This window comes from Halichoerus grypus, chromosome 7 (genome assembly GCF_964656455.1).
Source record: "Halichoerus grypus chromosome 7, mHalGry1.hap1.1, whole genome shotgun sequence".
Taxonomy (NCBI): domain Eukaryota; kingdom Metazoa; phylum Chordata; class Mammalia; order Carnivora; family Phocidae; genus Halichoerus; species Halichoerus grypus.
The window spans coordinates 137,174,746-137,190,957 of record NC_135718.1 but is presented as its reverse complement, the minus strand read 5'-3'; positions in this window follow the sequence as shown (position 1 = coordinate 137,190,957).

The following is a 16,212-nucleotide window of genomic DNA, read 5'->3' as shown; positions in this document are numbered from 1 at the left end:
CGCAGGGATCTGCTAGGTTTGGAGACTCCACACCGAGTCGGGTGCCAGAGATAGAAACGCTTGGTCACAGGCCGGGTGAGCACACAGTGCGGCCGGAGACCGGGGAGATGGGAGTGACTGACTACTTTTCTCTGGGGGCGCACTGAGGAGCGGGGCCGAGTTCTCGGCTCCTCCTGGGCGGAGATTGGGAGGCCGCCATTTTCACTCTCGGCCTCCAAAGCTGTGCGGAAAGCTTGAAGGGAACAAAAGCTCCCGAGAGCAAACCTGAGCAGATTACTTAGCCTCGACTGGGCAAGGGCTGGGCAATTCCGCCTTGGGCAAAGACATTTGGGAACAACGGCAACAGGCCCCTCCCCCAGAAGATCAGTGAGAACAGCCAGCCAAGACCAAGTTTACCGATCAATGAGAACGGCAGAACTCCAGCGCTAGGGGAATAATGCACATAGAATCCATGGCTTTTTTATCGTGATTCTTTAGTCTTTCAAAGTTGATTTTTTTTAACTGTCTTTTTTTATTTGAATTTGTCTTTTTCCCTTTTTCAACCAACATCTTATTAATCCCTTTTTAAAAAAAAAAAACATTTTATTTTTCATTTTTAGAGTCATATTCTATCCCTTCATAGTAGTTACCCTTATTTTTGGCATATATATATAAGTTGTCCTCTCTTTAAAATTTTGAGATACAGTTTCTTCTAACAGATCAAAATATACCCTAAATCTCTAGTGTATGGCTTTATTCTAGTCTCCTGCCTGATCACATTGTCTCCCTTTTTTTTCTTTTTTTTAAATCCTCTTCTTTCTTTATTCAAACTTCTTATCTTATAAATTCCTTTTATAAAATTTTTTATAATTTTCATCTTTACAGTCATATTCCATCCCTTCATCGTATCAACACTTATTTTTGTACATATATAAGTTTTTCTTTCTTTAAAATTTTGAGAGGCACGTTCTTCTAACAGACCAAAATACACCCAAAATCTAGTGTGTGGCACTGATCTATGCACCAGCCTGACCATATTTGATCATATTCTGTTTTTTTGTTTTGTTCTGTTTTTGTTTGTTTTTATCTTTTTCTTTTCTTTTTCTTTTTTCTTTCTTTCCCTTTCTTTCCCTTGGTTTCAGATCTTTTCTGATTTGTTTAGAGTATATTTTCTGGGGATGTTGTTACCCTGTTAGCATTTTGTTCTCATTCATCAATTCTCCTCTGGACAAAATGACAAGATGGAAAAAATCACCTCAACAAAAAGAACAAGAGGTAGTACTGAATGCCAGGGACCTACTCAATATGGACATTAGTACGATGTCGGACCTAGAGTTCAGAATCATGATTTTAAAGATACTAGCTGGGCTTGAAAAAAGCATGGAAGTTATTAGAGAAACGCTTTCTGGAGAAATAAAAGAACTAAAATCTAAGCAAGTTGAAATCAAAAAGGTTATTAATGAGGTGCAAACAAAAATGGAGGCTCTGACGGCTAGGATAAATGAGGCAGAAGAGAGAATCAGTGATATGGAAGACCAAATGATGGAAAATAAAGAAGCTGAGAAAAAGAGAGATAAACAACTACTGGATCACGAGGGCAGAATTCGAGAGATAAGCGATACCATAAGATGAAACAACATTAGAATAATTGGGATCCCAGAAGAAGAAGAAAGAGAGAGAGGGGCAGAAAGTATATTGGAGCAAATTATCGCAGAGAACTTCCCTAATTTGGGGAAGGAAACAGGCATCAAAATCCAAGAGGCACAGAGAACCCCTCTCAAAATCAATAAAAATAGGTCAACACCCTGACATCTAATAGTAAAACTTACGAGTCTCAGAGACAAAGAGAAAATCCTGAAAGCAGCTCGGGAGAAGAGATTGTAACCTACAATGGTAGAAACAATAGATTGGCAACAGACCTATCCACAGAGATGAGGCAGGCCAGAAAGGACTGGCATGATATATTCAGAGGACTAAATGAGAAAAATATGCAGCCAAGAATACTGTATCCAGCTAGGCTGTCATTGAAAATAGAAGGAGAGATAAAAAGCTTCCAGGACAAACAAAAACTAAAGGAATTTGCAAACACAAAACCAGCCCGAAAGAAATATTGAAAGGGGTCCTCTAAGCAAAGAGCAACATAGACCAGAAAGGAACAGAGACAATATACAGTAACAGTCACCTTACAAACAATACAATGGCACTAAATTCATATCTTTCAATAGTTACCCTGAATGTAAATGGGCTAAATACCCCAATCAAAAGACACAGGCTATCAGATTGGATTAAAAAACAAGACCCATCAATATGCTGTCTGCAAGAGACTCATTTTAGACCCAAAGACACCTCCAGATTGAAAGTGAGGAGGTGGAAAACCATTTACCATGTTAACAGACACCAAAAGAAAGCTGGGGTGGCAATCCTTATATCAGACAAATTAGATTTTAAACCAAAGACTGTAATAAGAGATGAGGAAGGACACTATATCCTACTTAAAGGGTCTATCCAACAAGAAGATCTAACAATTGTAAATATCTATGCCCCTAACATGGAAGCAGCCAATTATATAAGGCAATTAATAACAAAAGCAAAGAAACACATTGACAACAATACAATAATAGTGAGGGACTTTAACACCCCTCTCATTGAAATGGACGGATCATCTAAGCAAAAGATCAACAAGGAAATAAAGACTTTAAATGACACACTGGACCAAATGGACCTCAGAGACATATTCAGAACATTCCATCCCAAAGCAACGGAATACACATTCTTCTCTAGTGCCCATGGAACATTCTCTAGAATCGATCACATCCTAGGTCACAAATCAGGTCTCAACTGGTACCAAAAGATTGGGATCATTACCTGCCTATTTTCAGACCACAATGCTTTGAAAATAGAACTCAATCACAAGAGGAAAGTTGGGAAGAACTCAAATACATGGAGGCTAAAGAGCATCCTACTAAAGAATGAATGGGTCAACCAGGGAAATTAAAGAAGAATTAAAACAAAAAAAAACATGGAAACCAATGAAAATGAAAACACAACTGTTCAAAATCTTTGGGATGCAGCAAAGGCAGTCCTGAGAGGAAAGTATATAGCAATACAAGGCTTTCTTAAGAAACAAGAAAGTTTCAAATACACAACCTAACCCTACACCTAAAGGAGCTAGAGAAAAAACAGCAAATAAAGCCTAAACCCAGCAGGAGAAGAGAAATCATAAAGATCAGAGCAGAAATCAATGAAATAGAAACCAAAAGAACAGTAGAACAGATCAACGAAACTAGGAGCTCGTTCTTTGAAAGAATTAACAAGATTGATAAATCCCTGGCCAGATTATGAAAAAGAAAAGAGAAAGGACCCAAATCAACAAAATCATGAATGAAAGAGGAGAGATCACAACCAACACCAAAGAAATACAAAGAATTATAAGAAAATATTATGAGCAGCTATATGCCAGCAAATTAGATAATCTGGAAGAAATGGATGCATTCCTAGAGATGTATCAACTACCAAAACTGAACCAGGAAGAAACAGAAAACCTGAACAAACCTATAACCACTAAGGAAATTGAGGCAGTCATCAAAAATTTCCCAACAAACAAAAGCCCAGGGCCAGATGGCTTCCCCGGGGAATTCTACCAAACATCTAAAGAAGAATTAATACCTATTCTTCTGAAACTGTTCCAAAAAATAGAAATGGAAGGAAAACTTCCAAACTCCTTTTATGAGGTCACCATTACCTTGATCCCAAACCAGACAAAGACCCCATCAAAAAGGAGAATTACACACCAATATCCTTGATGAATATGGATGCAAAAATTCTCACCAAAATACTAGCCAATAGGATCCAGCAGTACATTGAAAGGATTATTCACCACGACCAAGTGGGATTTATCCCTGGGCTGCAAGATTGGTTCAACATCCGCAAATCAATCAATGTGATACAGTACATTAACAAAAGAAAGAACAAGAATCATATGGTCCTCTCAATAGATGCAGAAAAAGCATTTGACAAAGTACAGCATCCTTTCTTGATCAAAACTCTTCAGAGTATAGGGATAGAGGGTACATACCTTAAAATCATAAAAGCCATCTATGAAAAATCCACAGTGAATGTCATTCACAATGGGGAAAAACTGAGAGCTTTCCCCCTAAGGTCAGGAACACGGCAGGGATGTCCACTATCACCACTGCTATTCAACATAGTACTAGAAGTCCTAGCCACAGCAATCAGACAACAAAAAGAAATAAAAGGCATCCAAATTGGCAAAGAAGTCAAACTCTCACTCTTTGCAGATGATATGATAATTTATGTGTAAAACCCAAAAGACTCCACCCCAAAACTGCTAGAACTCATACAGGAATTCAGTAAAGTGGCAGGATATAAAATCAATGCACAGAAATCAGTGTCATTCCTATACACCAACCACAAGACAGAAGAAAGAGAAATTAAGGAGTCGATCCCATTTACAATTGCACCCAAAACCATAAGATACCTAGGAATAAATCTAAGCAAAGAGGCAAAGGATCTGTACTCAGAAAACTATAGAATACTCATGAAAGAAATTGACGAAGACACAAAGAAATGGAAAAACGTTCCATGCTCATGGATTGGAAGAACAAATATTGTGAAGATGTCAATGCTACCTAGAGCGATCTACACATTCAATGCAATCCCCATCAAAATACCATCCACTTTTTTCAAAGAAATGGAACAAATAATCCTAAAATTTGTATGGAACCAGAAAAGACCCCGAATAGCCAGAGGAATGTTGAAAAAGAAAAGCAAAGCTGGCGGCATCACAATTCCGGACTTCCAGCTCTATTACAAAGCTGTCATCATCAAGACAGTATGGTACTGGCACAAAAACAGACACATAGATCAATGGAACAGAATAGAGAGCCCAGAAATGGACCCTCAACTCTATGGTCAACTAATCTTTGACAAAGCAGGAAAGAATGTCCAATGGAAAAAAGACAGTCTCTTCAACAAATGGTGTTGGGAAAATTGGACAGCCACATGCAGAAGAATGAAACTGGACCATTTCCTTACACCACACACAAAAATAGACTCCAAATGGTTGAAAGACCTCAATGTGAGACAGGAGTCCATCAAAATCCTAAAGGAGAACACAGGCAGCAACCTCTTCGACCTCAGCCTCAGCAACTTCTTCCTAGAAACATCGCCAAAGGCAAGGGAAGCAAGGGCAAAAATGAACTATTGGGACTTCATCAAGATTAAAAGCTTTTGCACAGCGAAAGAAACAGTCAACAAAACCAAAAGACAACCGACAGAATGGGAGAAGATATTAGCAAATGACATATCAGGTAAAGGGCTAGTATCCAAAATCTATAAAGAACTTATCAAACTCAACACCCAAAGAACAAAGAATCCAATCAAGAAATGGGGAGAAGACATGAACAGACATTTTTCCAAAGAAGACATCCAAATGGCCAACAAACACATGAAAAAGTGCTCAACATTGCTCAGCATCAGGGAAATCCAAATCAAAACCTCAATGAGATACCACCTCACACCAGTCAAAATGGCTAAAATTAATAAGTCAGGAAACGACAGATGTTGGTGAGGATGCGGAGAAAGGAGAACCCTCCTCCACTGTTGGTGGGAATGCAAGCTGGTGCAGCCACTCTGGAAAACAGTATGGAGGTTCCTCAAAAAGTTGAAAATAGAGCTACCATATGATCCAACAATTGCACTACTGGGTATTTACCCCAAAGATACAAATGTAGGGATCTGAAGGGGTATGTGCACCCCAATGTTTATAGCAGCAATGTCCACAATAGCCAAACTGTGGAAAGAGCCAAGATGTCCATCGACAGATCAATGGATAAAGAAGAGGTGGTATATATATACAATGGAATATTATGCAGCCATCAAAGGGAATGAGATCTTGCCATTTGCAACGACGTGGATGGAACTGGAGGGTGTTATGCTGAGCGAAATAAGTCAATCAGAGAAAGACATGTATCATATGACCTCACTGATATGAGGAATTCTTAATCTCAGGAAACAAACTGAGGGTTGCTGGAGTGGTGGGGTGTGGGAGGGGTGGGGTGGCTGGGTGATAGACACTGGGGAGGGTATGAGCTATGGTGAGTGCTGTGACTTGTGCAAGACTGTTGAATCTCAGATCTGTACCTCTGAAACAAATAACGCAATATATGTTAAGAAAAAAAAAAGAAGAAGAAGATAGCAGGAGGGGAAGAATGAAGGGGGGGAAATCGGGGGGGGAGACGAACCATGAGAGACGATGGACTCTGAAAAACAAACTGAGGGTTCTAGAGGGGAGGGGGTTGGGAGGATGGGTTAGCCCGGTGATGGGTATTAAAGAGGGCACGTTCTGCATGGAGCACTGGGTGTTATGCACAAACAATGAATCATGGAACACTCCTCAAAAACTAGTGATGTAATGTATGGTGATTAACATAACAATAAAAATTAAAAAAAAAAAACAATGCAGGGGCGCCTGGGTGGCTCAGTTGGTTAAGCGACTGCCTTCTGCTCAGGTCAATATCCTGAAATCCCAGGATCAAGTCCCACATCAAGCACCCTGCTCAGAAGGGAGTCTGTTTCTCCCTCTGACCCTCCCCCCTCTCATATTCTCTCTCTCTCTCTCAAATAAATAAGTAAAATCTTAAAAAAAATTTAAAAAATCAAAAAACAATGCAAATTATTTATTTGGATACTGAAACATGCCAAGAACATGCACAGTCTCTTCACATGGATATCTAAAAGTAATTGGGTCAATAAATCATGAAAGAAAAAAAAGTCATAATGTATAAAAAATAAAGTTGAAAAATAGTTTATAGGTAATATCTTCTAATATGGAAGAAATAATTCTTATCAATGGTTTATATATCTAAACGACAACTGAAATTATGTCTGGAAATTCGTTTCCATGTTTTAAAAAAGTTGTTATGGTAAAATGTCTAGTTAGAAATATGCATAAATTGGGCGCCTGGGTGGCTCAGTTGGTTAAGCGACTGCCTTCGGCTCAGGTCATGGTCCTGGAGTCCCGGGATCGAGTCCCGCATCGGGCTCCCTGCTCGGCAGGGAGTCTGCTTCTCCCTCTGACCCTCCTCCCTCTCATGCTCTCTGTCTCTCATTCTCTCTCTCTAATAAATAAATAAAATCTTAAAAAAAAAAAAAAAGAAATATGCATAAATTAACTTTTGAGCATTAGATTAGAATTTTCTTATTAAAATGTTCCTATTTTTTATTAAGGAGAATTAAAAAAAAACCTCTCCTTGCAAATGAATTTTTGTAATAATTTTTAGTACAGAATAAAGTGATTAATAGAACCCTCAACAGGGAAAAAAAAAGAAAAAAAAAATATCTATACCAGAATGTACTACCTAATGATGTGATCACTTATCTATATGTGTATAGATGTATTACTCTAGATACTGGTCACATATCTTATAGTCTCTAATACTGATATATGCTTGCAATTAAATGATCTTTAAAATGTGTTCCAATATGTATTTCTTGAAAACTTACCCTAGTGTCTCGTAGTAGTTATCACTTTTTACCTACATGGTGTGCATATATACACATATATACATGTATAATGTCATCTGTAGAAACTTGAAAAATTGAAAAATATACTTGATTTTCATTTCTTTATGCTTTAAGATTTTTAATCATTGAAGTGATCTGCCATTATTCTCATATTACTTGGAATTGATATTAGCTGATATGCAAAAGTCTCTAAAATTGAACCCTCAGAATCATTAAATTCATCCTACCCCACAAACTCAGCTTTCCCAGACTTCCCTAATACCTTACATAGTACCATTAGAAAACCCTATTTGAGGGTAAAGCATTGCTTCTTCTGGAAGCTTTCCTTTTATATTATTGTGTAATAATTACAAACTGTTTCAGATCTCTAGACACCATTGAATTAAATCCACCTCTGTTAGTTCCAGATGTATAGCCTTTCGTATACTACTTGACATCTCTTAAGTCTCAGTTCCCTGCCAGGGAATGCAAATATTAACAATATTAGCTTCACAGATTTGTTGTTTTAAACGGACAGTTTATGCAAGGTGCTTATCCTTGTAGCTGGAACATAATAAGCAGTCAAGAAACACTAGCTAATCTAAGTGTAAATGCCCTTAGAAAGGTGTTTGGATAAGATTAAGAAAAATTATGATTAAAAAAAAAATGAGGAGAATAATGCCACATTACCACCACTGCCCTGGACAACTTGCCCTGAGACACAGTGCAGAAGTGGTACACCCCATTTCTAATTGTACTGAATTGGCCAGAACATAATCACAGGGCTACACCCCACTTCCAGGAAAGCTGAGAAAATGTTGTAAGGGGAAAAATGAACATATTTCCATATCAGGAATCAACTGATTGAACTAATGAGGCTAATATATGGAATATGTGGGTCTTTGCTTTACCCTCCATGACTTATCTAACTCACCTATTATAATTCTAGCCCTTGGTTTTTCTGCTCTGTTCACTCAGGATCTTGCTTGCTAATCCATAAACATGCCAGACATGCTTATGCCTTAAAGCCTTTACAATTGATGTTTTTACTACCTGGATTGTTCTTGCTCCTGGTGACTGTGTGGATCATTCCTTTAAGCCATTCAGGACTTTACTCAAATGTTACCCGTTCAGTCACGCCTTCCCTCTGTACCTCAATTAAGATTGCAACAACATATCCATCCTCTGCACTTCTACTCCATGCTTAAATTTTTGGTCTCCCCAACTAATCATACTAATTATACAAGAGATAACATTCATACATTGTTTACTGTATAACAGACACTATTCTAACTGTTTTACATATATTAATTCACTTAATCCTTAAGACTACCCCTTTGAGATAAGTACTATTATCAGGTCTTTTTAAAAATTTCTGTGATAACTGAAGCACAAAGAGGTTAAGAAAATTGGTTGCAGTCTCATAATTCTGAAGTTGTAGAGCTGGTTTAAACACAGCAGTCTGGTCACAGAGTACCTGCTATAACTGCTATAACATATTTCCTCAATGTAAGCACGACCCTGTTAATATAAGCAATGCTTTTCTGTTTCTAGAATAAGCCTCCTCCCAAACTGGGTTGCTTTGTTCATTGCTGAATCCTTACTATGAAAGCAAATCTAAATCTGCTCCGTCTAATGCAGTATATATTGACCATTTGAAATGGACCTACTCCAGATTAAGATATGCTATAAGTGTATAATGAGGGTTGCTGGAGTGGTGGGGGGTGGGAGGGATGGGGTGGCTGGGTGATAGACATTGGGGAGGGTATGTGCTATGGTGAGCACTGTGAATTGTATAAGACTGTTGAATCACAGACCTGTACCTCTGAAACAAATAATACATTATATGTTTAAAAAAAAAAAAGAAAATAGCAGGAAGGGAAAAATCAGGGGGGGAATCGGAGGGGGAGATGAACTATGAGAAACTATGGACTCTGAGAAACAAACTGAGGGTTCTAGAGAGGAGGGGGGTGGGGGGATGGGTTAGCCAGGTGATGGGTATTAAAGAGGGCACGTACTGAATGGAGCACTGGGTGTTATATGCAAACAATGAATCATGGAACACTTCGTCAAAAACTAATGATGTAATGTATGCTGATTAACATAATATAATAAAATTAAAAAAAAAGAAATTGAAGACTCAAAAAAAAAAATAAGTGTATAATGCATATCAGATTCCAAAGACTTAGTAGCAAATAATGGAAAATATTAATTACATTTGTATTTAATACATGTTACAATGATAATATTTTGTTCAAATTAAATATATATGCATATATATGATTAAATTTGCCTGTTTTTTAAACTTACTTTTAACATGGCTACTAGGAAATTTAAAATTCATATATAACACATCTGTGATTTGATTTGTATTTCTCTTGGATAGTGCTATGGAAGAAGATAGAAAAATAATTGCTGAATAAATGAACAAGGTGTTTTTTCCAAGCAAATCTTTAAAAAAAATGATGTGGTTGTTTTCAAATCAGATATGCCATTGGAAAAAAATGGTATAAAAATATATTGCTAGTAAGTGCCAAAGGCAGTTTTAAATTCTGGTTAAGTCTATCTTTAGAACCAATGCTTATAACTCTTATAACCATTGTAGTAATTTTACTGTACACAATTTCATGTGAAATAAAATTTTGACTCTAGAGAATGATTAGTACATACTATTAATTTCAGTTCTGTTTTTATTGAGATACAATTGGCATAAAACACTGTACAAGTTTAATATGTACAATGTGTAGATATGATACATTTATATATTGAAATATGATTATCACCATAGTGTTTGCTAACACTTCTCTCACTTCACATAATCATCATTCCTTTTTTATGGTGAGAGCATTTAAGATCTAGTTTCTTAGAAACTTTGAAGTGCAAAATGTAGTCAGTATTATTAACTATAATAATAATGCTGTGCATTAGATCTCCAGAATTATATTCTACCTACAAGTTTGTATCCTTTTACCAAAATGATGACTGGTTTAGATGTAAGAAATTATTAAAAATAAGACTTAATTTGAAGTGGATTTGATAGAGTTGTGAGGTTGGGGATTAGTTAGTAAACTAATATAAAATAAAGGAGGAATATCCAAAGAATAACAGTAAAAATTAGTTTCCTATTTCTACAGTAGGGGGTAACTATTAACAAGGCAGGAAGGAAGCTTTAAATCAAACTAACAGATTATAAAATGCATCACCTTTGAATATGAACAATCAAAATTATAGTTACATAGCACTATTAGAATTGGAAAGTGTGTATTTGTGCATGAAAATTCATAAATTTTGTCCTGCCTGGTATTCTTATTGCACTGAATCTATTGACTAACCACTCATTGATTCAATAAGCCATCACTGAGCATCACTATATGTAAGACATGGGGCTGGCTGATCTACTACTACAGTAGTGAAGGGATGGGCTTCATTCTTAACCTCAGTTAGTTTATAGTCAGAGGTCCAGAAACAAAAAGCATTAATGCACTACGAATTTAAAGTAACTGCTAGTTGTGTATCCTGCAGGAAGAATAATTAATAGTATGAAGGGTGAGGCAGAGAAGAGAGCACTTTAACTTCAATGTCTTTGGAGGCTTCTCTAAGTAGGTGAGGGATCATGGGTAGGGGCACAGAGGCTGAGAAGGATGGAGCTACATCAGGCTTCGGGAAATTTTAAAAGCTCCCAAGGCTGCAAGAGCCTGGTGTGTTTCGCGGACCTAAAAAGGACAAGGTGAGTGGAGCAATGTGAGCTATAGAAAGGAAAGCTGAGCGAGGTTGGAGAAATGTTTGGGGGTAACATATGTCAAAAATAGGAATTGAGATTTTATCATAAGCATAGTGGAAATCTCTAACAGGTTTTAAGTAGGAAGTGATCCAATTCACATTAGGGATTAAAAAAAAAAAAAGCAAGATATTCTTCAGGGAATGGACTGAGGTGGGAGGAATAGAAGTGGGGACTCAGTTAAGAGGATATAATGAGAAGCCAGTGGCCTGATTTGTATGGTGGCTGATGGAGAAAAGCAGGCACAAACATGGCTAGAACACTACCTGAATATGCCATTATCTTTAATCAAATTCCCTAAATGTTTACAGTATAAAGCAAGCACTTCAAGAATCATTCCAATTAGAAAGTCTGTGTTAATTCAAGTTTAAAAGTCAATTTATAGATATTTCCAGATTACTCTTTTCCTGTTATTTCTCACCATTACATAAGGGAGTGAAGTAAATGAAGCACGGTATTCTTCGTCTTTTATTTTTTTTTCAGTCTTTGACCACCCCTCAGTACTATAAATAATATTACAGCCATTGCATTAGAAATGTGGACATAATGCTCATTAGAAATTGCATTTTCAAATACAATCAAAGATTTTTTTAAACTTATTTAACCTGCAAACTTCTTCTTACAGTCTAAACAATGTCCTCATTTTGGAATTAAATCATTCTATGTGATTGGAACATTTTATACTCTCGGTTAAAATTTTAGAACTATGGCATTTTACTCTTCTATCATTTAAAAACATCTTTAGAATGTTTCGCTCAACTACGTTTATGATCTTTATTTACTTTAGGGGTTATGATTGTTCATAATCACATTTCCTCCTTAATATAATTCTTTTTATTCTAAGAAAGAGACTCTAGAAGCTGAGCAGTGCTCTCCATTTATTATTCTCATCACAATAGAGGTGGTGAAATGACACTTTATTATCATTAGAGGACCAGGTGAGTCTATTGAACTTGCATGGTAGGGACAATCTGTGCTTGATAAAATGCTTCAGCTTCCAGTTAGTGAAATTTTGTTCAATCAGTATAAAGTGCTGAGGTTTCATATCCTGCTTTAAATTGTGCGGGGTACTTTTAAGTAGTCGACTATGATACTCAATGTCAAGGTATTACAGTGATGTATTTAAGTTTAAAAATGCCTTACCGACTTTGAGTGCTATAAATTTACCTTTTGTGAATGATAATTGTAAGTTTGACTTCACAGAAGTTTGGCAGAGTCTCACCATTCTTCCAGCAACTATTAAGATTGAGTTCTATTTTTTTAATGGTCTATTTTGGTGCAATCTTTTTAGACCTCTCTAGCAAGAGAGCAGTATAAACCAGGTAACTCTGTTTTGTATGTGTAAACACATCACAGTTTGATTACCAAAACTGTTTATATTTTCACAAGAAAAGCCAAAGCAGAACATTAGAGATGCCATACAAATGTGAAAATATTACAAGTAAAGGAAGATTAGAGAATCACTCACTTCAGTTAAATAAATCCAAAAGTAGGAGGACTATCTCTGAAATGTATAAACCAAGAAGCATGTACATAGGTCTGTTGCTTATGCCAACATTATATGCCCAAATCCACATGAAAAGAGAGGAAAGAAAGGAGGAAAAGAAAGAGGAAAAAGAGAAAGAGAGAGAGATTATGTTTACTTGTGCTTAACACATCTTAAAAAAATAAACTAATACAAATATTTTGTTCTATTTAAAGGGAATTCAATCTAAATCCTAAAGCAATTGTAATCAAAGATTTATCTCACAGACCAGTATAACACTATTTGAAATTCTGTCAACAGCATCTCTAGATTAAGACTTTAAATAAATGTAGGTTTTATGCACTGCTATTCCTTTCCCCCACCAATGTTGGCCTTGTGTTTGATAAATCTTTGTCACATTCTCAAATAGGAGTTCAGAGAGACCTAGGGTAGAGCTATCCAAGCTAGCTCTGGGACATCTTTGGAAAACAGTCTAACTTGCTTTACTCTTGTTGCTAGGGTAATATATAAAAGTTGACTATAATGTCATGACTGGAGGTATTAATTCCATTGTTCGCAAAAAAAAAAAAAAAAATGAGCCCAATGATAAGCTTTTCTTCTAATTTCTTTTGGATTGAATATGAGTTCTAAAATCTGAAACTGAAATTTTTGCTAAATTTCCTGAATAGGAAAAAAATGCTTGAGAAACACAATTTCTTAGAATTCTAGTTTCTCATGGAACGCTACATCAAAAACTAATGATGGAATGTATGGTGATTAACATAACATAAAAAAAAAAAAAAAGAATTCTAGTTTCTCAGGTATTTGAATTCACCTGAAAGGAAATATAAACTTCTTACAATGTGTTTATCTGTATAGCTCATTTGTTTTCAAAATGGGATTACTATAAATTTTATTTTGATTATGGAATAAAAGATAAATTGATCCACTGATAAATAAGAAAGTAAAAATTCTGAATAGTATAAAATGATTTATTATATATATGTATATAATGTTTTTCTTAAAGTCATTAAGCTTACTACTATTCTTTTTTTTTTTTAAGATTTTATTTATTTATTTGACAGAGAGAGACATAGTGAGAGAGGGAACACAAGCAAGGGGGGGCGGTGGTGGGAGAGGGAGAAACAGGCTTCCCACGGAGCAGAGAGCCCGATGTGGGACTCGATCCCAGGGCCCTGGGACCATGGCCTGAGCCGAAGACAGTTGCTTAACAACTGAGCCACCCAGGTGCCCAAGCCTACTACTATTCTAATGAAATGTGTGCAATAATATCTTTGTTTTTCTTTATGCACTAGGGCTTCAAGGGACATTTCAAATCATCCCTCTCTTTAAACTTACCATATTAATTATAGAAAAAATAAAAATAATTTTTAAAAAGTCTTTTCCAGAATATTATTCTTACCAAGAAAAAGAATCAATTTGAGGTAATAATAAGATTATAGAAAATATATTTTTTATTTTTTTACTTTTTTTAATTTTTTTTTAAGATTTTATTTATTTATTTGAGAAAGAGAGAGAGCACAAGGAGGGAGGAGGATCAGAGGGTGAGGGAGAAGCAGACTCCCTGCTGAGCAGGGAGCCCAATGTGGGGCTGGATCCCAGGACCCTGAGATCATGATCTGAGCCGAAACTGAGCTTAACCAGCTGAGCCACCCGGGTGCCCCTAATTAAGATTTTTAAAATTGAAAGTATATAATTTTAATCAAAAATTTAAAAAGGAACTTCAGAATTAACCCAAGTTAACACCATATCCTGTTGGTACATGATAAGACAATATAGAATTTAAATATAGATAGCTTTCTATTTAAAAATATTAAACTAATGCTTATCTCTTTAGACACATGTTCTATGAAGTATCAGCTTCCATTCTGTCTATAAGGATAAAGCAATTGCTGTGTCAAGTATCAGAACAAAAGCATTACTCTGTTATTTCTTTAATCTCCTCAATGACTTTATTAATTTGGTTTTAATCAATAATATTTACAAATAAAGAAAATTCAGTTTAAAAAAGTTAAATAAATAGGCCAAGATCAGTCAGTTAAAAAAAAAAAAGTCAAAGACCAACTCCAAAACTGCTCTGAGCCTCTAGCAGAAACATTAGAAGTTAAAGGAGGTTATTTTTTGTTTAGAAAATAAATTTCCCAATGAAGAGTTTTTAAAAAAATGGAGAGAAACGCAACAATAGCAATGTATATTTCCAGTTGATTATATACTGTAATAACGAGGACAGCTTAGCAAGGTGATTGATGTTATTTTCCATAGATCAATGCTACAGAATTAGCCACATATCATAGGACTTTCATTAGTGATTAAAAATCCCAGTAGTATATTTTTTAATTACAAGTTTCTAATAACAGGTTTACACTTTGGGAAATTGTGCATGAAGGAGAAAATGTGACTAAGGAATCTAAAATCTTTCAAATATTATTTCTGATAGGTTATCCATTAAACACACTATACTGCACTCTTTCTTGGGCAATCATGGCACTAAAAGGAACTCCTTGATTTCTCGAATGACTGTCAGCAATGCCTATTATGTTTTACGGCTTTGAAATGCGAGGTAAATGCCTGAGTAAATATCGTAATGCAACACAAGATGCATTACATTCTCTTTCTGCAAATTTGATTTCTTCTTTTATACTGCCATAACTTCTTCTTTCAGACAAGATAGCCAATAGGTAATTCTATTCCTGTTATACTGCAGAAAAGAGAGAGCAAACTGGGGCTGAAAAGTGCAATATGCCTTTTCTTATCCAGATCACCAATCTATTTCCATTTTCTGTGTTCTAATGAAAAAGGGACAGAGAGAAATCAATGAGACATCTGTTCACTGTTGTCTCTCCTTATTTCCATCTCTAGACATCATCAATTATGTGTTCATACTTCAGTGAAATTCCATACAAGCTTCATGTGAAATTATACATTTATTTTGCCTGTAACTAAATATTTTAGTGTCCAGGATCTGAAATTATATTCCAAGTCCTGATATGAATTTACTCTAAAATCTAATTGATTTTCAGGGTTTAACCTTTTTATTTTCTGACGTCTCCCTAAGTTTAAAATTCCTATTAATTTATCTGACTTTTGAACACTTAAAAATAGTCTTATTTGCTTCCACTTCAGAATATCATAAATTTATATCCATGTGCCATTATTAGGTTATTTAGTATTCATAATTCCATTTCTAGCAGCAAGCATCCCAATCTCACTGGGAACAAGCTTTCAAAACAACTTGGGAAACACAACTATCTCTAGCTTTCATAATTTAAAATTTATTACTCTTTCCACTAGTGAGATTGACTTCCTTAGTTATAATTTAAAAGATCTAGGGAAAGGCAGTTTTTGGTGTTGACTGAGCCAGGTAACCCTTATCTCTAGACAAGTTAACAATGCTTAGATGCACATACTAGCCAAATGTGAATCACATGATCAGAAAAAAGAGGTG